A 22,363-nucleotide genomic window follows, 5' to 3' on the forward strand; every position below is an offset into this window, starting at 1 on the left:
GAAGATAACAGGAGAGGAAGCAAAGGGGAGTATGTCAGAGGGGGAGACGAACCATGAGAGATGATGGACTCTGAAAAACAAACGGAGGGTTCTAGAGGGGAGGGGCGTAGGGGGATGGGTTAGCCTGGTGATGGGTATTGAGGAGGGCACGTTCTGCATGGAGCACTGGGTGTTATGAACAAACAATGAATCGTGGAACACTGCACCAAAAACTAATGATGTAATATATGGTGATTAAGATAACAATTAAAAAAAAAAAACCAAAACAACAACCACAACAGAAAACAAAAGACACAGGCTATCAGATTGGATTAAAAAACAAGACCCATCCATATGCTGTCTGCAAGAGACTCCTTTTAGACCGAAAGACACCCCCAGATTGAAAGTGAGGGGGTGGAAAACCACTTACCATGCTAATGGACACCAAAAGAAAGCTGGGGTGGCAATCCTTATATCAGACAAACTAGATTTTAAAACAAAGACTGTAACAAGAGATGAGGCAGGACACTATATCCTACTTAAAGGGTCTATCCAACAAGAAGATCTAACAATTGTAAATATCTATGCCCCGAACATGGGAGCAGCCAATTATATAAGGCAATTAATAACAAAAGCAAAGAAACACATGGACAACAATACAATAATAGTGGGGGACTTTAACACCCCCCTGACTGAAATGGACAGATCATCTAAGCAAAAGATCAACAAGGAAATAAAGACTTTAAATGACACACTGGACCAAATGGACTTCACAGACATATTCAGAGCATTCCATCCCAAAGCAACGGAATACACATTCTTCTCTAGTGCCCATGGAACATTCTCCAGAATTGATCACATCCCAGGTCACAAATCAGGTCTCAATCGGTACCAAAAGATTGGGATCATTCCCTGCATATTTTCAGACCACAATGCTTTGAGACTAGAACTCAACCACAAGAGGAAAGTCGGAAGGAACTCAAATACATGGAGGCTAAAGAGCATCCTACTAAAGAATGAATGGGTCAACCAAGAAATTAAAGAAGAATTAAAAAAATTCATGGAAACCAATGAAAATGGAAACACAACTGTTCAAAATCTTTGGGATACAGCAAAGGCAGTCCTGAGAGGAAAGTATATAGCAATACATGCCTTTCTCAAGAAACAAGAAAGGTCTCAAATACACAACCTAACCCTACACCTAAAGGAGCTGGAGAAAGAACAGCAAATAAAGCCTAAACCCAGCAGGAGAAGAGAAATCATAAAGATCAGAGCAGAAATCAATGAACTAGAAACCAAAAGAACAGTAGAACAGATCAACGAAACTAGGAGCTGGTTCTTTGAAAGAATTAACAAGATTGATAAACCCCTGGCCAGACTGATCAAAAAGAAAAGAGAAATGACCCAAATCAACAAAATCATGAATGAAAGAGGAGAGATCACAACCAACACCAAAGCAATACAAACAACTATAAGAACATATTATGAGCAACTCTATGCCAGCAAATGAGATAACCTGGAAGAAATGGGTGCATTCCTAGAGATGTATCAACTACCAAAATTGAGCCAGGAAGAAATAGAAAACCTGAACAGACCTATAACCACGAAGGAAATTGAAACAGTCATCAAAAATCTCCCAAGAAACAAAAGCCCAGGGCCAGATGGCTTCCCAGGGGAATTCTATCAGACATTTCAAGAGGAATTAATACCTATTCTCCTGAAAATGTTCCAAAAAATAGAAATGGAAGGGAAACTTCCAAACTCATTTTATGAGGCCAGCATTACCTTGATCCCAAAACCAGACAAAGACCCCATCCAAAAGGAGAATTACACACCAAGATCCTTGATGAACATGGATGCGAAAATTCTCACCAAAACCCTAGCCAATAGGATCCAACAGTACATTAAAAGGATTATTCACCAGGACCAAGAGGGATTTAGTCCTGGGCTGCAAGGCTGGTTCAACATCCGCAAATCAAGCAACGTGATACCATACATTAACAAAAGAAAGAACAAGAATCATAGGATCCTCTCCATAGATGCAGAAAAAGCATTTGACAAAGTACAACATCCTTTCTTGATCAAAACTCTTCAGAGTATAGGGATAGAGGGTACATACCTCAACATCATAAAAGCCATCTATGAAAAACCTACAGCGAATATCATTCTCAATGGGGAAAGGCTGAGAGCTTTTCCCCTAAGGTCAGGAACGCGGCACGGATGTCCACTCGCACCACTGCTATTCCACATAGTATTAGCAGTCGTAGCCACAGCAATCAGACAACAAAAAGAAATCAAAGGCATCCAAATCGGCAAAGAGGAAGTCAAACTCTCACTCTTGGCAGATGATATGATACTGTATGTGGAAAACCCAAAAGACTCCACCCCAAAGCTGCTAGAACTCATACAGGAATTCAGTCAAGTAGCAGGATATAAAATCAATGCACAGAAATCAGTGGCATTCCTATACACCAACAACAAGACAGAAGAGAGACAAATCAAGGAGTCGATCCCATTTACAATTACACCCAAAACCATTCGATACCTAGGAAGAAATCTAACCAAAGAGGCAAAGGATCTGTACTCAGAAAACGATAAAATACTCATGAAAGAAATTGAAGAGGACACAAAGAAAGGGAAAAACGTTCCATGCTCATGGATTGGGAGAATCAACATTGTGAAGATGTCAATGGTACCTAGAGCAATCGACACATTCAATGCAATCCCCATCAAACTACCATCCACTTTTTTCAAAGAAATGGAACAAAGAATCCTAAAATTTGTATGGAACCAGAAGAGACCCAGAATAGCCAGAGGAATACTGAAAAAGAAAAGCAAAGCTGGCGGCATCACAATTCCCGACTTCCAGCTCTATTACAAAGCTGTGATCATCAAGACACTATGGTACTGGCACAAAAACAGACACATCGGTCAATGGAACAGAATCGAGAGCCCAGAAATGGACCCTCAACTCTATGGTCAACTTATTGTTGACAAAGCAGGAAAGAATGTCCAAGGGCAAAAAGACAGTCTCTTCAACAAATGGTGTTGGGAAAATTGGACAGCCACATGCAGAAGAATGAAAGTGGACCATTTCCTTACACCACACACAAAAATAGACTCCAAATGGTTGAAAGACCTAAACGGGAGACAGGAGTCCATCCAAATCCTAAAGGAGAACACAGGTAGCAACCTTTTCGACCTTAGCCGCAGCGACTTCTTCCTAGAAACATCGCCAAAGGCACGGGAAGCCAGGGCAAAAATGAACTATTGGGATTTCATCAAGATAAAAAGCTTTTGCACAGCAAAAGAAACAGTCCACAAAACCAAAAGACAACCGACAGAATGGGAGAAAATATTTGCAAATGACCTATCAGACAAAGGGCTAGTATCCAAAATCTATAAAGAACTTATCAAACTCAACACCCAAAGAACAAATAATCCAATCAAGAAAGGGGCAGAAGACATGAACAGACATCTCTCCAAAGAAGACATCCAAATGGCCAAGAGGCACATGAAAAAGTGCTCAACATCGCTCGGCATCAGGGAAATCCAAATCAAAACCTCCATGAGATACCACCTCACACCCGTCAGAATGGCTAAAATTAACAAGTCAGGGAACGACAGATGTTGGCGGGGATGTGGAGAAAGGGCAACCCTCCTCCACTGTTGGTGGGAATGCAAGCTGGGGCAACCCCTCTGGAAAACAGTATGGAGGTTCCTCAAACAGTTGAAATTAGAGCTACCGTTCGATCCAGCAATTGCACTACTGGGTATTGACCACAAAGATACAAATGTAGGGACCCGAAGGGGTACGTGTACCCCAATGATTATAGCAGCATTGTCCACCATAGCCAAACGGTGGAAAGAGCCAAGATGCCCATCGACAGATGAATGGCTAAAGAAGAGGTGGTATATATACACAATGGAATATTATGCAGCCATCAAAAGGAATGAGACCTTGCCATTTGCAACGACGTGGATGGAACTGGAGGGTGTTATGCTGAGTGAAATAAGTCAATCAGAGAAAGACACGTATCCCATGACCTCACTGATATGAGGAATTCTTAATCTCAGGAAAGAAGCTGAGTGTTACTGGAGTGGTTGGGGGTGGGAGGGATGGGGTGGCTGGGTGATAGACATTGGGGAGGGTATGTGCTACGGTGAGCGCTGTGAATGGTGCAAGACTGTTGAATCACAGATCTGTACTTCTGAAACAAATAACGCAACATATTTTAAGAAAAAAGACAAAGAAGAAGATAACAGGAGAGGAAGCAAAGGGGAGTATGTCAGAGGGGGAGACGAACCATGAGAGATGATGGACTCTGAAAAACAAACGGAGGGTTCTAGAGGGGAGGGGCGTAGGGGGATGGGTTAGCCTGGTGATGGGTATTGAGGAGGGCACGTTCTGCATGGAGCACTGGGTGTTATGAACAAACAATGAATCGTGGAACACTGCACCAAAAACTAATGATGTAATATATGGTGATTAAGATAACAATTAAAAAAAAAAAGCCAAAACAACAACCACAACAGAAAACAAAAGACACAGGCTATCAGATTGGATTAAAAAACAAGACCCATCCATATGCTGTCTGCAAGAGACTCCTTTTAGACCGAAAGACACCCCCAGATTGAAAGTGAGGGGGTGGAAAACCACTTACCATGCTAATGGACACCAAAAGAAAGCTGGGGTGGCAATCCTTATATCAGACAAACTAGATTTTAAAACAAAGACTGTAACAAGAGATGAGGCAGGACACTATATCCTACTTAAAGGGTCTATCCAACAAGAAGATCTAACAATTGTAAATATCTATGCCCCGAACATGGGAGCAGCCAATTATATAAGGCAATTAATAACAAAAGCAAAGAAACACATGGACAACAATACAATAATAGTGGGGGACTTTAACACCCCCCTGACTGAAATGGACAGATCATCTAAGCAAAAGATCAACAAGGAAATAAAGACTTTAAATGACACACTGGACCAAATGGACTTCACAGACATATTCAGAGCATTCCATCCCAAAGCAACGGAATACACATTCTTCTCTAGTGCCCATGGAACATTCTCCAGAATTGATCACATCCCAGGTCACAAATCAGGTCTCAATCGGTACCAAAAGATTGGGATCATTCCCTGCATATTTTCAGACCACAATGCTTTGAGACTAGAACTCAACCACAAGAGGAAAGTCGGAAGGAACTCAAATACATGGAGGCTAAAGAGCATCCTACTAAAGAATGAATGGGTCAACCAAGAAATTAAAGAAGAATTAAAAAAATTCATGGAAACCAATGAAAATGGAAACACAACTGTTCAAAATCTTTGGGATACAGCAAAGGCAGTCCTGAGAGGAAAGTATATAGCAATACATGCCTTTCTCAAGAAACAAGAAAGGTCTCAAATACACAACCTAACCCTACACCTAAAGGAGCTGGAGAAAGAACAGCAAATAAAGCCTAAACCCAGCAGGAGAAGAGAAATCATAAAGATCAGAGCAGAAATCAATGAACTAGAAACCAAAAGAACAGTAGAACAGATCAACGAAACTAGGAGCTGGTTCTTTGAAAGAATTAACAAGATTGATAAACCCCTGGCCAGACTGATCAAAAAGAAAAGAGAAATGACCCAAATCAACAAAATCATGAATGAAAGAGGAGAGATCACAACCAACACCAAAGCAATACAAACAACTATAAGAACATATTATGAGCAACTCTATGCCAGCAAATTAGATAACCTGGAAGAAATGGGTGCATTCCTAGAGATGTATCAACTACCAAAATTGAGCCAGGAAGAAATAGAAAACCTGAACAGACCTATAACCACGAAGGAAATTGAAACAGTCATCAAAAATCTCCCAAGAAACAAAAGCCCAGGGCCAGATGGCTTCCCAGGGGAATTCTATCAGACATTTCAAGAGGAATTAATACCTATTCTCCTGAAAATGTTCCAAAAAATAGAAATGGAAGGGAAACTTCCAAACTCATTTTATGAGGCCAGCATTACCTTGATCCCAAAACCAGACAAAGACCCCATCCAAAAGGAGAATTACACACCAAGATCCTTGATGAACATGGATGCGAAAATTCTCACCAAAACCCTAGCCAATAGGATCCAACAGTACATTAAAAGGATTATTCACCAGGACCAAGAGGGATTTAGTCCTGGGCTGCAAGGCTGGTTCAACATCCGCAAATCAAGCAACGTGATACCATACATTAACAAAAGAAAGAACAAGAATCATAGGATCCTCTCCATAGATGCAGAAAAAGCATTTGACAAAGTACAACATCCTTTCTTGATCAAAACTCTTCAGAGTATAGGGATAGAGGGTACATACCTCAACATCATAAAAGCCATCTATGAAAAACCTACAGCGAATATCATTCTCAATGGGGAAAGGCTGAGAGCTTTTCCCCTAAGGTCAGGAACGCGGCACGGATGTCCACTCGCACCACTGCTATTCCACATAGTATTAGCAGTCGTAGCCACAGCAATCAGACAACAAAAAGAAATCAAAGGCATCCAAATCGGCAAAGAGGAAGTCAAACTCTCACTCTTGGCAGATGATATGATACTGTATGTGGAAAACCCAAAAGACTCCACCCCAAAGCTGCTAGAACTCATACAGGAATTCAGTCAAGTAGCAGGATATAAAATCAATGCACAGAAATCAGTGGCATTCCTATACACCAACAACAAGACAGAAGAGAGACAAATCAAGGAGTCGATCCCATTTACAATTACACCCAAAACCATTCGATACCTAGGAAGAAATCTAACCAAAGAGGCAAAGGATCTGTACTCAGAAAACGATAAAATACTCATGAAAGAAATTGAAGAGGACACAAAGAAAGGGAAAAACGTTCCATGCTCATGGATTGGGAGAATCAACATTGTGAAGATGTCAATGGTACCTAGAGCAATCGACACATTCAATGCAATCCCCATCAAACTACCATCCACTTTTTTCAAAGAAATGGAACAAAGAATCCTAAAATTTGTATGGAACCAGAAGAGACCCAGAATAGCCAGAGGAATACTGAAAAAGAAAAGCAAAGCTGGCGGCATCACAATTCCCGACTTCCAGCTCTATTACAAAGCTGTGATCATCAAGACACTATGGTACTGGCACAAAAACAGACACATCGGTCAATGGAACAGAATCGAGAGCCCAGAAATGGACCCTCAACTCTATGGTCAACTTATTGTTGACAAAGCAGGAAAGAATGTCCAAGGGCAAAAAGACAGTCTCTTCAACAAATGGTGTTGGGAAAATTGGACAGCCACATGCAGAAGAATGAAAGTGGACCATTTCCTTACACCACACACAAAAATAGACTCCAAATGGTTGAAAGACCTAAACGGGAGACAGGAGTCCATCCAAATCCTAAAGGAGAACACAGGTAGCAACCTTTTCGACCTTAGCCGCAGCGACTTCTTCCTAGAAACATCGCCAAAGGCACGGGAAGCCAGGGCAAAAATGAACTATTGGGATTTCATCAAGATAAAAAGCTTTTGCACAGCAAAAGAAACAGTCCACAAAACCAAAAGACAACCGACAGAATGGGAGAAAATATTTGCAAATGACCTATCAGACAAAGGGCTAGTATCCAAAATCTATAAAGAACTTATCAAACTCAACACCCAAAGAACAAATAATCCAATCAAGAAAGGGGCAGAAGACATGAACAGACATCTCTCCAAAGAAGACATCCAAATGGCCAAGAGGCACATGAAAAAGTGCTCAACATCGCTCGGCATCAGGGAAATCCAAATCAAAACCTCCATGAGATACCACCTCACACCCGTCAGAATGGCTAAAATTAACAAGTCAGGGAACGACAGATGTTGGCGGGGATGTGGAGAAAGGGGAACCCTCCTCCACTGTTGGTGGGAATGCAAGCTGGGGCAACCCCTCTGGAAAACAGTATGGAGGTTCCTCAAACAGTTGAAATTAGAGCTACCGTTCGATCCAGCAATTGCACTACTGGGTATTGACCACAAAGATACAAATGTAGGGACCCGAAGGGGTACGTGTACCCCAATGATTATAGCAGCATTGTCCACCATAGCCAAACGGTGGAAAGAGCCAAGATGCCCATCGACAGATGAATGGCTAAAGAAGAGGTGGTATATATACACAATGGAATATTATGCAGCCATCAAAAGGAATGAGACCTTGCCATTTGCAACGACGTGGATGGAACTGGAGGGTGTTATGCTGAGTGAAATAAGTCAATCAGAGAAAGACACGTATCCCATGACCTCACTGATATGAGGAATTCTTAATCTCAGGAAAGAAGCTGAGTGTTACTGGAGTGGTTGGGGGTGGGAGGGATGGGGTGGCTGGGTGATAGACATTGGGGAGGGTATGTGCTACGGTGAGCGCTGTGAATGGTGCAAGACTGTTGAATCACAGATCTGTACTTCTGAAACAAATAACGCAACATATTTTAAGAAAAAAGACAAAGAAGAAGATAACAGGAGAGGAAGCAAAGGGGAGTATGTCAGAGGGGGAGACGAACCATGAGAGATGATGGACTCTGAAAAACAAACGGAGGGTTCTAGAGGGGAGGGGCGTAGGGGGATGGGTTAGCCTGGTGATGGGTATTGAGGAGGGCACGTTCTGCATGGAGCACTGGGTGTTATGAACAAACAATGAATCGTGGAACACTGCACCAAAAACTAATGATGTAATATATGGTGATTAAGATAACAATTAAAAAAAAAAAGCCAAAACAACAACCACAACAGAAAACAAAAGACACAGGCTATCAGATTGGATTAAAAAACAAGACCCATCCATATGCTGTCTGCAAGAGACTCCTTTTAGACCGAAAGACACCCCCAGATTGAAAGTGAGGGGGTGGAAAACCACTTACCATGCTAATGGACACCAAAAGAAAGCTGGGGTGGCAATCCTTATATCAGACAAACTAGATTTTAAAACAAAGACTGTAACAAGAGATGAGGCAGGACACTATATCCTACTTAAAGGGTCTATCCAACAAGAAGATCTAACAATTGTAAATATCTATGCCCCGAACATGGGAGCAGCCAATTATGTAAGGCAATTAATAACAAAAGCAAAGAAACACATGGACAACAATACAATAATAGTGGGGGACTTTAACACCCCCCTGACTGAAATGGACAGATCATCTAAGCAAAAGATCAACAAGGAAATAAAGACTTTAAATGACACACTGGACCAAATGGACTTCACAGACATATTCAGAGCATTCCATCCCAAAGCAACGGAATACACATTCTTCTCTAGTGCCCATGGAACATTCTCCAGAATTGATCACATCCCAGGTCACAAATCAGGTCTCAATCGGTACCAAAAGATTGGGATCATTCCCTGCATATTTTCAGACCACAATGCTTTGAGACTAGAACTCAACCACAAGAGGAAAGTCGGAAGGAACTCAAATACATGGAGGCTAAAGAGCATCCTACTAAAGAATGAATGGGTCAACCAAGAAATTAAAGAAGAATTAAAAAAATTCATGGAAACCAATGAAAATGGAAACACAACTGTTCAAAATCTTTGGGATACAGCAAAGGCAGTCCTGAGAGGAAAGTATATAGCAATACATGCCTTTCTCAAGAAACAAGAAAGGTCTCAAATACACAACCTAACCCTACACCTAAAGGAGCTGGAGAAAGAACAGCAAATAAAGCCTAAACCCAGCAGGAGAAGAGAAATCATAAAGATCAGAGCAGAAATCAATGAACTAGAAACCAAAAGAACAGTAGAACAGATCAACGAAACTAGGAGCTGGTTCTTTGAAAGAATTAACAAGATTGATAAACCCCTGGCCAGACTGATCAAAAAGAAAAGAGAAATGACCCAAATCAACAAAATCATGAATGAAAGAGGAGAGATCACAACCAACACCAAAGCAATACAAACAACTATAAGAACATATTATGAGCAACTCTATGCCAGCAAATGAGATAACCTGGAAGAAATGGGTGCATTCCTAGAGATGTATCAACTACCAAAATTGAGCCAGGAAGAAATAGAAAACCTGAACAGACCTATAACCACGAAGGAAATTGAAACAGTCATCAAAAATCTCCCAAGAAACAAAAGCCCAGGGCCAGATGGCTTCCCAGGGGAATTCTATCAGACATTTCAAGAGGAATTAATACCTATTCTCCTGAAAATGTTCCAAAAAATAGAAATGGAAGGGAAACTTCCAAACTCATTTTATGAGGGCAGCATTACCTTGATCCCAAAACCAGACAAAGACCCCATCCAAAAGGAGAATTACACACCAAGATCCTTGATGAACATGGATGCGAAAATTCTCACCAAAACCCTAGCCAATAGGATCCAACAGTACATTAAAAGGATTATTCACCAGGACCAAGAGGGATTTAGTCCTGGGCTGCAAGGCTGGTTCAACATCCGCAAATCAAGCAACGTGATACCATACATTAACAAAAGAAAGAACAAGAATCATAGGATCCTCTCCATAGATGCAGAAAAAGCATTTGACAAAGTACAACATCCTTTCTTGATCAAAACTCTTCAGAGTATAGGGATAGAGGGTACATACCTCAACATCATAAAAGCCATCTATGAAAAACCTACAGCGAATATCATTCTCAATGGGGAAAGGCTGAGAGCTTTTCCCCTAAGGTCAGGAAGGCGGCACGGATGTCCACTCGCACCACTGCTATTCCACATAGTATTAGAAGTCGTAGCCACAGCAATCAGACAACAAAAAGAAATCAAAGGCATCCAAATCGGCAAAGAGGAAGTCAAACTCTCACTCTTGGCAGATGATATGATACTGTATGTGGAAAACCCAAAAGACTCCACCCCAAAGCTGCTAGAACTCATACAGGAATTCAGTCAAGTAGCAGGATATAAAATCAATGCACAGAAATCAGTGGCATTCCTATACACCAACAACAAGACAGAAGAGAGACAAATCAAGGAGTCGATCCCATTTACAATTGCACCCAAAACCATTCGATACCTAGGAAGAAATCTAACCAAAGAGGCAAAGGATCTGTACTCAGAAAACTATAAAATACTCATGAAAGAAATTGAAGAGGACACAAAGAAAGGGAAAAACGTTCCATGCTCATGGATTGGGAGAATCAACATTGTGAAGATGTCAATGGTACCTAGAGCAATCGACGCATTCAATGCAATCCCCATCAAACTACCATCCACTTTTTTCAAAGAAATGGAACAAAGAATCCTAAAATTTGTATGGAACCAGAAGAGACCCAGAATAGCCAGAGGAATACTGAAAAAGAAAAGCAAAGCTGGCGGCATCACAATTCCCGACTTCCAGCTCTATTACAAAGCTGTGATCATCAAGACACTATGGTACTGGCACAAAAACAGACACATCGGTCAATGGAACAGAATCGAGAGCCCAGAAATGGACCCTCAACTCTATGGTCAACTTATTGTTGACAAAGCAGGAAAGAATGTCCAAGGGCAAAAAGACAGTCTCTTCAACAAATGGTGTTGGGAAAATTGGACAGCCACATGCAGAAGAATGAAAGTGGACCATTTCCTTACACCACACACAAAAATAGACTCCAAATGGTTGAAAGACCTAAACGGGAGACAGGAGTCCATCCAAATCCTAAAGGAGAACACAGGTAGCAACCTTTTCGACCTTAGCCGCAGCGACTTCTTCCTAGAAACATCGCCAAAGGCACGGGAAGCCAGGGCAAAAATGAACTATTGGGATTTCATCAAGATAAAAAGCTTTTGCACAGCAAAAGAAACAGTCCACAAAACCAAAAGACAACCGACAGAATGGGAGAAAATATTTGCAAATGACCTATCAGACAAAGGGCTAGTATCCAAAATCTATAAAGAACTTATCAAACTCAACACCCAAAGAACAAATAATCCAATCAAGAAAGGGGCAGAAGACATGAACAGACATCTCTCCAAAGAAGACATCCAAATGGCCAAGAGGCACATGAAAAAGTGCTCAACATCGCTCGGCATCAGGGAAATCCAAATCAAAACCTCCATGAGATACCACCTCACACCCGTCAGAATGGCTAAAATTAACAAGTCAGGGAACGACAGATGTTGGCGGGGATGTGGAGAAAGGGGAACCCTCCTCCACTGTTGGTGGGAATGCAAGCTGGGGCAACCCCTCTGGAAAACAGTATGGAGGTTCCTCAAACAGTTGAAATTAGAGCTACCGTTCGATCCAGCAATTGCACTACTGGGTATTGACCACAAAGATACAAATGTAGGGACCCGAAGGGGTACGTGTACCCCAATGATTATAGCAGCATTGTCCACCATAGCCAAACGGTGGAAAGAGCCAAGATGCCCATCGACAGATGAATGGCTAAAGAAGAGGTGGTATATATACACAATGGAATATTATGCAGCCATCAAAAGGAATGAGACCTTGCCATTTGCAACGACGTGGATGGAACTGGAGGGTGTTATGCTGAGTGAAATAAGTCAATCAGAGAAAGACACGTATCCCATGACCTCACTGATATGAGGAATTCTTAATCTCAGGAAAGAAGCTGAGTGTTACTGGAGTGGTTGGGGGTGGGAGGGATGGGGTGGCTGGGTGATAGACATTGGGGAGGGTATGTGCTACGGTGAGCGCTGTGAATGGTGCAAGACTGTTGAATCACAGATCTGTACTTCTGAAACAAATAACGCAACATATTTTAAGAAAAAAGACAAAGAAGAAGATAACAGGAGAGGAAGCAAAGGGGAGTATGTCAGAGGGGGAGACGAACCATGAGAGATGATGGACTCTGAAAAACAAACGGAGGGTTCTAGAGGGGAGGGGCGTAGGGGGATGGGTTAGCCTGGTGATGGGTATTGAGGAGGGCACGTTCTGCATGGAGCACTGGGTGTTATGAACAAACAATGAATCGTGGAACACTGCACCAAAAACTAATGATGTAATATATGGTGATTAAGATAACAATTAAAAAAAAAAAGCCAAAACAACAAGAACAACAGAAAACAAAAGACACAGGCTATCAGATTGGATTAAAAAACAAGACCCATCCATATGCTGTCTGCAAGAGACTCCTTTTAGACCGAAAGACACCCCCAGATTGAAAGTGAGGGGGTGGAAAACCACTTACCATGCTAATGGACACCAAAAGAAAGCTGGGGTGGCAATCCTTATATCAGACAAACTAGATTTTAAAACAAAGACTGTAACAAGAGATGAGGCAGGACACTATATCCTACTTAAAGGGTCTATCCAACAAGAAGCTCTAACAATTGTAAATATCTATGCCCCGAACATGGGAGCAGCCAATTATATAAGGCAATTAATAACAAAAGCAAAGAAACACATTGACAACAATACAATAATAGTGGGGGACTTTAACACCCCCCTGACTGAAATGGACAGATCATCTAAGCAAAAGATCAACAAGGAAATAAAGACTTTAAATGACACACTGGACCAAATGGACTTCACAGACATATTCAGAGCATTCCATCCCAAAGCAACGGAATACACATTCTTCTCTAGTGCCCATGGAACATTCTCCAGAATTGATCACATCCCAGGTCACAAATCAGGTCTCAATCGGTCCCAAAAGATTGGGATCATTCCCTGCATATTTTCAGACCACAATGCTTTGAGACTAGAACTCAACCACAAGAGGAAAGTCGGAAGGAACTCAAATACATGGAGGCTAAAGAGCATCCTACTAAAGAATGAATGGGTCAACCAAGAAATTAAAGAAGAATTAAAAAAATTCATGGAAACCAATGAAAATGGAAACACAACTGTTCAAAATCTTTGGGATACAGCAAAGGCAGTCCTGAGAGGAAAGTATATAGCAATACATGCCTTTCTCAAGAAACAAGAAAGGTCTCAAATACACAACCTAACCCTACACCTAAAGGAGCTGGAGAAAGAACAGCAAATAAAGCCTAAACCCAGCAGGAGAAGAGAAATCATAAAGATCAGAGCAGAAATCAATGAACTAGAAACCAAAAGAACAGTAGAACAGATCAACGAAACTAGGAGCTGGTTCTTTGAAAGAATTAACAAGATTGATAAACCCCTGGCCAGACTGATCAAAAAGAAAAGAGAAATGACCCAAATCAACAAAATCATGAATGAAAGAGGAGAGATCACAACCAACACCAAAGCAATACAAACAACTATAAGAACATATTATGAGCAACTCTATGCCAGCAAATGAGATAACCTGGAAGAAATGGGTGCATTCCTAGAGATGTATCAACTACCAAAATTGAGCCAGGAAGAAATAGAAAACCTGAACAGACCTATAACCACGAAGGAAATTGAAACAGTCATCAAAAATCTCCCAAGAAACAAAAGCCCAGGGCCAGATGGCTTCCCAGGGGAATTCTATCAGACATGTCAAGAGGAATTAATACCTATTCTCCTGAAAATGTTCCAAAAAATAGAAATGGAAGGGAAACTTCCAAACTCATTTTATGAGGCCAGCATTACCTTGATCCCAAAACCAGACAAAGACCCCATCCAAAAGGAGAATTACACACCAATATCCTTGATGAACATGGATGCGAAAATTCTCACCAAAACCCTAGCCAATAGGATCCAACAGTACATTAAAAGGATTATTCACCAGGACCAAGAGGGATTTAGTCCTGGGCTGCAAGGCTGGTTCAACATCCGCAAATCAATCAACGTGATACCATACATTAACAAAAGAAAGAACAAGAATCATAGGATCCTCTCCATAGATGCAGAAAAAGCATTTGACAAAGTACAACATCCTTTCTTGATCAAAACTCTTCAGAGTATAGGGATAGAGGGTACATACCTCAACATCATAAAAGCCATCTATGAAAAACCTACAGCGAATATCATTCTCAATGGGGAAAGGCTGAGAGCTTTTCCCCTAAGGTCAGGAACGCGGCAGGGATGTCCACTCGCACCACTGCTATTCAACATAGTATTAGAAGTCGTAGCCACAGCAATCAGACAACAAAAAGAAATCAAAGGCATCCAAATCGGCAAAGAGGAAGTCAAACTCTCACTCTTGGCAGATGATATGATACTGTATGTGGAAAACCCAAAAGACTCCACCCCAAAGCTGCTAGAACTCATACAGGAATTCAGTCAAGTAGCAGGATATAAAATCAATGCACAGAAATCAGTGGCATTCCTATACACCAACAACAAGACAGAAGAGAGACAAATCAAGGAGTCGATCCCATTTACAATTGCACCCAAAACCATTCGATACCTAGGAAGAAATCTAACCAAAGAGGCAAAGGATCTGTACTCAGAAAACGATAAAATACTCATGAAAGAAATTGAAGAAGACACAAAGAAAGGGAAAAACGTTCCATGCTCATGGATTGGGAGAGTCAACATTGTGAAGATGTCAATGCTACCTAGAGCAATCGACACATTCAATGCAATCCCCATCAAAATACCATCCACTTTTTTCAAAGAAATGGAACAAAGAATCCTAAAATTTGTATGGAACCAGAAGAGACCCAGAATAGCCAGAGGAATACTGAAAAAGAAAAGCAAAGCTGGCGGCATCACAATTCCGGACTTCCAGCTCTATTACAAAGCTGTGATCATCAAGACACTATGGTACTGGCACAAAAACAGACACATCGGTCAATGGAACAGAATCGAGAGCCCAGAAATGGACCCTCAACTCTATGGTCAACTTATTGTTGACAAAGCAGGAAAGAATGTCCAATGGCAAAAAGACAGTCTCTTCAACAAATGGTGTTGGGAAAATGGGACAGCCACATGCAGAAGAATGAAACTGGACCATTTCCTTACACCACACACAAAAATAGACTCCAAATGGTTGAAAGACCTAAACGGGAGACAGGAGTCCATCCAAATCCTAAAGGAGAACACAGGTAGCAACATTTTCGACCTTAGCCGCAGCAACTTCTTCCTAGAAACATCGCCAAAGGCACGGGAAGCCAGGGCAAAAATGAACTATTGGGATTTCATCAAGATAAAAAGCTTTTGCACAGCAAAAGAAACAGTCCACAAATCCAAAAGACAACCGACAGAATGGGAGAAAATATTTGCAAATGACCTATCAGACAAAGGGCTAGTATCCAAAATCTATAAAGAACTTATCAAACTCAACACCCAAAGAACAAATAATCCAATCAAGAAAGGGGCAGAAGACATGAACAGACATCTCTCCAAAGAAGACATCCAAATGGCCAAGAGGCACATGAAAAGTGCGCAACATCGCTCGGCATCAGGGAAATCCAAATCAAAACCTCCATGAGATACCACCTCACACCCGTCAGAATGGCTAAAATTAACAAGTCAGGGAACGACAGATGTTGGCGGGGATGTGGAGAAAGGGGAACCCTCCTCCACTGTTGGTGGGAATGCAAGCTGGGGCAACCCCTCTGGAAAACAGTATGGAGGTTCCTCAAACAGTTGAAATTAGAGCTACCGTTCGATCCAGCAATTGCACTACTGGGTATTGACCACAAAGGTACAAATGTAGGGACCCGAAGGGGTACGTGTACCCCAATGATTATAGCAGCAATGTCCACCATAGCCAAACGGTGGAAAGAGCCAAGATGCCCATCGACAGATGAATGGCTAAAGAAGAGGTGGTATATATACAAAATGGAATATGATGCAGCCATCAAAAGGAATGAGACCTTGCCATTTGCAACGACGTGGATGGAACTGGAGGGTGTTATGCTCAGTGAAATAAGTCAATCAGAGAAAGACACGTATCCCATGACCTCACTGATATGAGGAATTCTTAATCTCAGGAAAGAAGCTGAGTGTTACTGGAGTGGTTGGGGGTGGGAGGGATGGGGTGGCTGGGTGATAGACATTGGGGAGGGTATGTGCTACGGTGAGCGCTGTGAATGGTGCAAGACTGTTGAATCACAGATCTGTACTTCTGAAACAAATAACGCAACATATTTTAAGAAAAAAGACAAAGAAGAAGATAACAGGAGAGGAAGAAAAGGGGAGTATGTCAGAGGGGGAGACGAACCATGAGAGATGATGGACTCTGAAAAACAAACGGAGGGTTCTAGAGGGGAGGGGCGTAGGGGGATGGGTTAGCCTGGTGATGGGTATTGAGGGGGGCACGTTCTGCATGGAGCACTGGGTGTTATGAACAAACAATGAATCGTGGAACACTGCACCAAAAACTAATGATGTAATATATGGTGATTAAGATAACAATTAAAAAAAAAAAGCCAAAACAACAACAACAACAGAAAACAAAAGACACAGGCTATCAGATTGGATTAAAAAACAAGACCCATCCATATGCTGTCTGCAAGAGACTCCTTTTAGACCGAAAGACACCCCCAGATTGAAAGTGAGGGGGTGGAAAACCACTTACCATGCTAATGGACACCAAAAGAAAGCTGGGGTGGCAATCCTTATATCAGACAAACTAGATTTTAAAACAAAGACTGTAACAAGAGATGAGGAAGGACACTATATCCTACTTAAAGGGTCTATCCAACAAGAAGATCTAACAATTGTAAATATGTATGCCCCGAACATGGGAGCAGCCAATTATATAAGGCAATTAATAACAAAAGCAAAGAAACACATTGACAACAATACAATAATAGTGGGGGACTTTAACACCCCCCTGACTGAAATGGACAGATCATCTAAGCAAAAGATCAACAAGGAAATAAAGACTTTAAATGACACACTGGACCAAATGGACTTCACAGACATATTCAGAGCATTCCATCCCAAAGCAACGGAATACACATTCTTCTCTAGTGCCCATGGAACATTCTCCAGAATTGATCACATCCCAGGTCACAAATCAGGTCTCAATCGGTCCCAAAAGATTGGGATCATTCCCTGCATATTTTCAGACCACAATGCTTTGAGACTAGAACTCAACCACAAGAGGAAAGTCGGAAGGAACTCAAATACATGGAGGCTAAAGAGCATCCTACTAAAGAATGAATGGGTCAACCAAGAAATTAAAGAAGAATTAAAAAAATTCATGGAAACCAATGAAAATGGAAACACAACTGTTCAAAATCTTTGGGATACAGCAAAGGCAGTCCTGAGAGGAAAGTGTATAGCAATACATGCCTTTCTCAAGAAACAAGAAAGGTCTCAAATACACAACCTAACACTACACCTAAAGGAGCTGGAGAAAGAACAGAAAATAAAGCCTAAACCCAGCAGGAGAAGAGAAATCATAAAGATCAGAGCAGAAATCAATGAACTAGAAACCAAAAGAACAGTAGAACAGATCAACGAAACTAGGAGCTGGTTCTTTGAAAGAATTAACAAGATTGATAAACCCCTGGCCAGACTGATCAAAAAGAAAAGAGAAATGACCCAAATCAACAAAATCATGAATGAAAGAGGAGAGATCACAACCAACACCAAAGCAATACAAACAAGTATAAGAACATATTATGAGCAACTCTATGCCAGCAAATTAGGTAACCTGGAAGAAATGGGTGCATTCCTAGAGATGTATCAACTACCAAAATTGAGCCAGGAAGAAATAGAAAACCTGAACAGACCTATAACCACGAAGGAAATTGAAACAGTCATCAAAAATCTCCCAAGAAACAAAAGCCCAGGGCCAGATGGCTTCCCAGGGGAATTCTATCAGACATTTCAAGAGGAATTAATACCTATTCTCCTGAAAATGTTCCAAAAAATAGAAATGGAAGGGAAACTTCCAAACTCATTTTATGAGGCCAGCATTACCTTGATCCCAAAACCAGACAAAGACCCCATCCAAAAGGAGAATTACACACCAATATCCTTGATGAACATGGATGCGAAAATTCTCACCAAAACCCTAGCCAATAGGATCCAACAGTACATTAAAAGGATTATTCACCAGGACCAAGAGGGATTTAGTCCTGGGCTGCAAGGCTGGTTCAACATCCGCAAATCAATCAACGTGATACCATACATTAACAAAAGAAAGAACAAGAATCATACGATCCTCTCCATAGATGCAGAAAAAGCATTTGACAAAGTACAACATTCTTTCTTGATCAAAACTCTTCAGAGTATAGGGATAGAGGGTACATACCTCAACATCATAAAAGCCATCTATGAAAAACCTACAGCGAATATCATTCTCAATGGGGAAAGGCTGAGAGCTTTTCCCCTAAGGTCAGGAACGCGGCACGGATGTCCACTCGCACCACTGCTATTCCACATACTATTAGAGGTCGTAGCCACAGCAATCAGACAACAAAAAGAAATCAAAGGCATCCAAAACGGCAAAGAGGAAGTCAAACTCTCACTCTTGGCAGATGATATGATACTGTATGTGGAAAACCCAAAAGACTCCACCCCAAAGCTGCTAGAACTCATACAGGAATTCAGTCAAGTAGCAGGATATAAAATCAGTGCACAGAAATCAGTGGCATTCCTATACACCAACAACAAGACAGAAGAGAGACAAATCAAGGAGTCGATCCCATTTACAATTACACCCAAAACCATTCGATACCTAGGAAGAAATCTAACCAAAGAGGCAAAGGATCTGTACTCAGAAAACGATAAAATACTCATGAAAGAAATTGAAGAAGACACAAAGAAAGGGAAAAACGTTCCATGCTCATGGATTGGGAGAATCAACATTGTGAAGATGTCAATGCTACCTAGAGCAATCGACACATTCAATGCAATCCCCATCAAAATACCATCCACTTTTTTCAAAGAAATGGAACAAAGAATCCTAAAATTTGTATGGAACCAGAAGAGACCCAGAATAGCCAGAGGAAAACTGAAAAAGAAAAGCAAAGCTGGCGGCATCCCAATTCCGGACTTCCAGCTCTATTACAAAACTGTGATCATCAAGACACTATGGTACTGGCACAAAAACAGACACATCGGTCAATGGAACAGAATCGAGAGCCCAGAAATGGACCCTCAACTCTATGGTCAACTTATTGTTGACAAAGCAGGAAAGAATGTCCAATGGCAAAAAGACAGTCTCTTCAACAAATGGTGTTGGGAAAATTGGACAGCCACATGCAGAAGAATGAAACTGGACCATTTCCTTACACCACACACAAAAATAGACTCCAAATGGTTGAAAGACCTAAACGGGAGACAGGAGTCCATCCAAATCCTAAAGGAGAACACAGGTAGCAACCTTTTCGACCTTAGCCGCAGCAACTTCTTCCTAGAAACATCGCCAAAGGCACGGGAAGCCAGGGCAAAAATGAACTATTGGGATTTCATCAAGATAAAAAGCTTTTGCACAGCAAAAGAAACAGTCCACAAATCCAAAAGACAACCGACAGAATGGGAGAAAATATTTGCAAATGACCTATCAGACAAAGGGCTAGTATCCAAAATCTATAAAGAACTTATCAAACTCAACACCCAAAGAACAAATAATCCAATCAAGAAAGGGGCAGAAGACATGAACAGACATCTCTCCAAAGAAGACATCCAAATGGCCAAGAGGCACATGAAAAAGTGCTCAACATCGCTCGGCATCAGGGAAATCCAAATCAAAACCTCCATGAGATACCACTTCACACCCGTCAGAATGGCTAAAATTAACAAGTCAGGGAACGACAGATGTTGGCGGGGATGTGGAGAAAGGGGAACCCTCCTCCACTGTTGGTGGGAATGCAAGCTGGGGCAACCCCTCTGGAAAACAGTATGGAGGTTCCTCAAACAGTTGAAATTAGAGCTACCGTTGGATCCAGCAATTGCACTACTGGGTATTGACCACAAAGATACAAATGTAGGGACCCGAAGGGGTACGTGTACCCCAATGATTATAGCAGCAATGTCCACCATAGCCAAACGGTGGAAAGAGCCAAGATGCCCATCGACAGATGAATGGCTAAAGAAGAGGTGGTATATATAAACAATGGAATATTATGCAGCCATCAAAAGGAATGAGACCTTGCCATTTGCAACGACGTGGATGGAACTGGAGGGTGTTATGCTGAGTGAAATAAGTCAATCAGAGAAAGACACGTATCCCATGACCTCACTGATATGAGGAATTCTTAATCTCAGGAAAGAAGCTGAGTGTTACTGGAGTGGTTGGGGGTGGGAGGGATGGGGTGGCTGGGTGATAGACATTGGGGAGGGTATGTGCTACGGTGAGCGCTGTGAATGGTGCAAGACTGTTGACGCAACATATTTTAAGAAAAAAGACAAAGAAGAAGATAACAGGAGAGGAAGAAAAGGGGAGTATATCAGAGGGGGAGACGAACCATGAGAGATGAAGGACTCTGAAAAACAAACGGAGGGTTCTAGAGGGGAGGGGCGTAGGGGGATGGGTTAGCCTGGTGATGGGTATTGAGGGGGGCACGTTCTGCATGGAGCACTGGGTGTTATGAACAAACAATGAATCGTGGAACACTGCACCAAAAACTAATGATGTAATATATGGTGATTAAGATAACAATTAAAAAAAAAAGCCAAAACAACAACAACAACGGAAAACAAAAGACACAGGCTATCAGATTGGATTAAAAAACAAGACCCATCCATATGCTGTCTGCAAGAGACTCCTTTTAGACCGAAAGACACCCCCAGATTGAAAGTGAGGGGGTGGAAAACCACTTACCATGCTAATGGACACCAAAGAAAGCTGGGGTGGCAATCCTTATATCAGACAAACTAGATTTTAAAACAAAGACTGTAACAAGAGATGAGGAAGGACACTATATCCTACTTAAAGGGTCTATCCAACAAGAAGATCTAACAATTGTAAATATGTATGCCCCGAACATGGGAGCAGCCAGTTATATAAGGCAATTAATAACAAAAGCAAAGAAACACATTGACAACAATACAATAATAGTGGGGGACTTTAACACCCCCCTGACTGAAATGGACAGATCATCTAAGCAAAAGATCAACAAGGAAATAAAGACTTTAAATGACACACTGGACCAAATGGACTTCACAGACATATTCAGAGCATTCCATCCCAAAGCAACGGAATACACATTCTTCTCTAGTGCCCATGGAACATTCTCCAGAATTGATCACATCCCAGGTCACAAATCAGGTCTCAATCGGTACCAAAAGATTGGGATCATTCCCTGCATATTTTCAGACCACAATGCTTTGAGACTAGAACTCAACCACAAGAGGAAAGTCGGAAGGAACTCAAATACATGGAGGCTAAAGAGCATCCTACTAAAGAATGAATGGGTCAACCAAGAAATTAAAGAAGAATTAAAAAAATTCATGGAAACCAATGAAAATGGAAACACAACTGTTCAAAATCTTTGGGATACAGCAAAGGCAGTCCTGAGAGGAAAGTATATAGCAATACATGCCTTTCTCAAGAAACAAGAAAGGTCTCAAATACACAACCTAACCCTACACCTAAAGGAGCTGGAGAAAGAACAGCAAATAAAGCCTAAACCCAGCA

This window comes from Eumetopias jubatus, unplaced genomic scaffold (genome assembly GCF_037043125.1).
Source record: "Eumetopias jubatus isolate StellerSeaLion01/CBP00866 unplaced genomic scaffold, mEumJub1_p1.0 scaffold_10, whole genome shotgun sequence".
Classification (NCBI taxonomy): domain Eukaryota; kingdom Metazoa; phylum Chordata; class Mammalia; order Carnivora; family Otariidae; genus Eumetopias; species Eumetopias jubatus.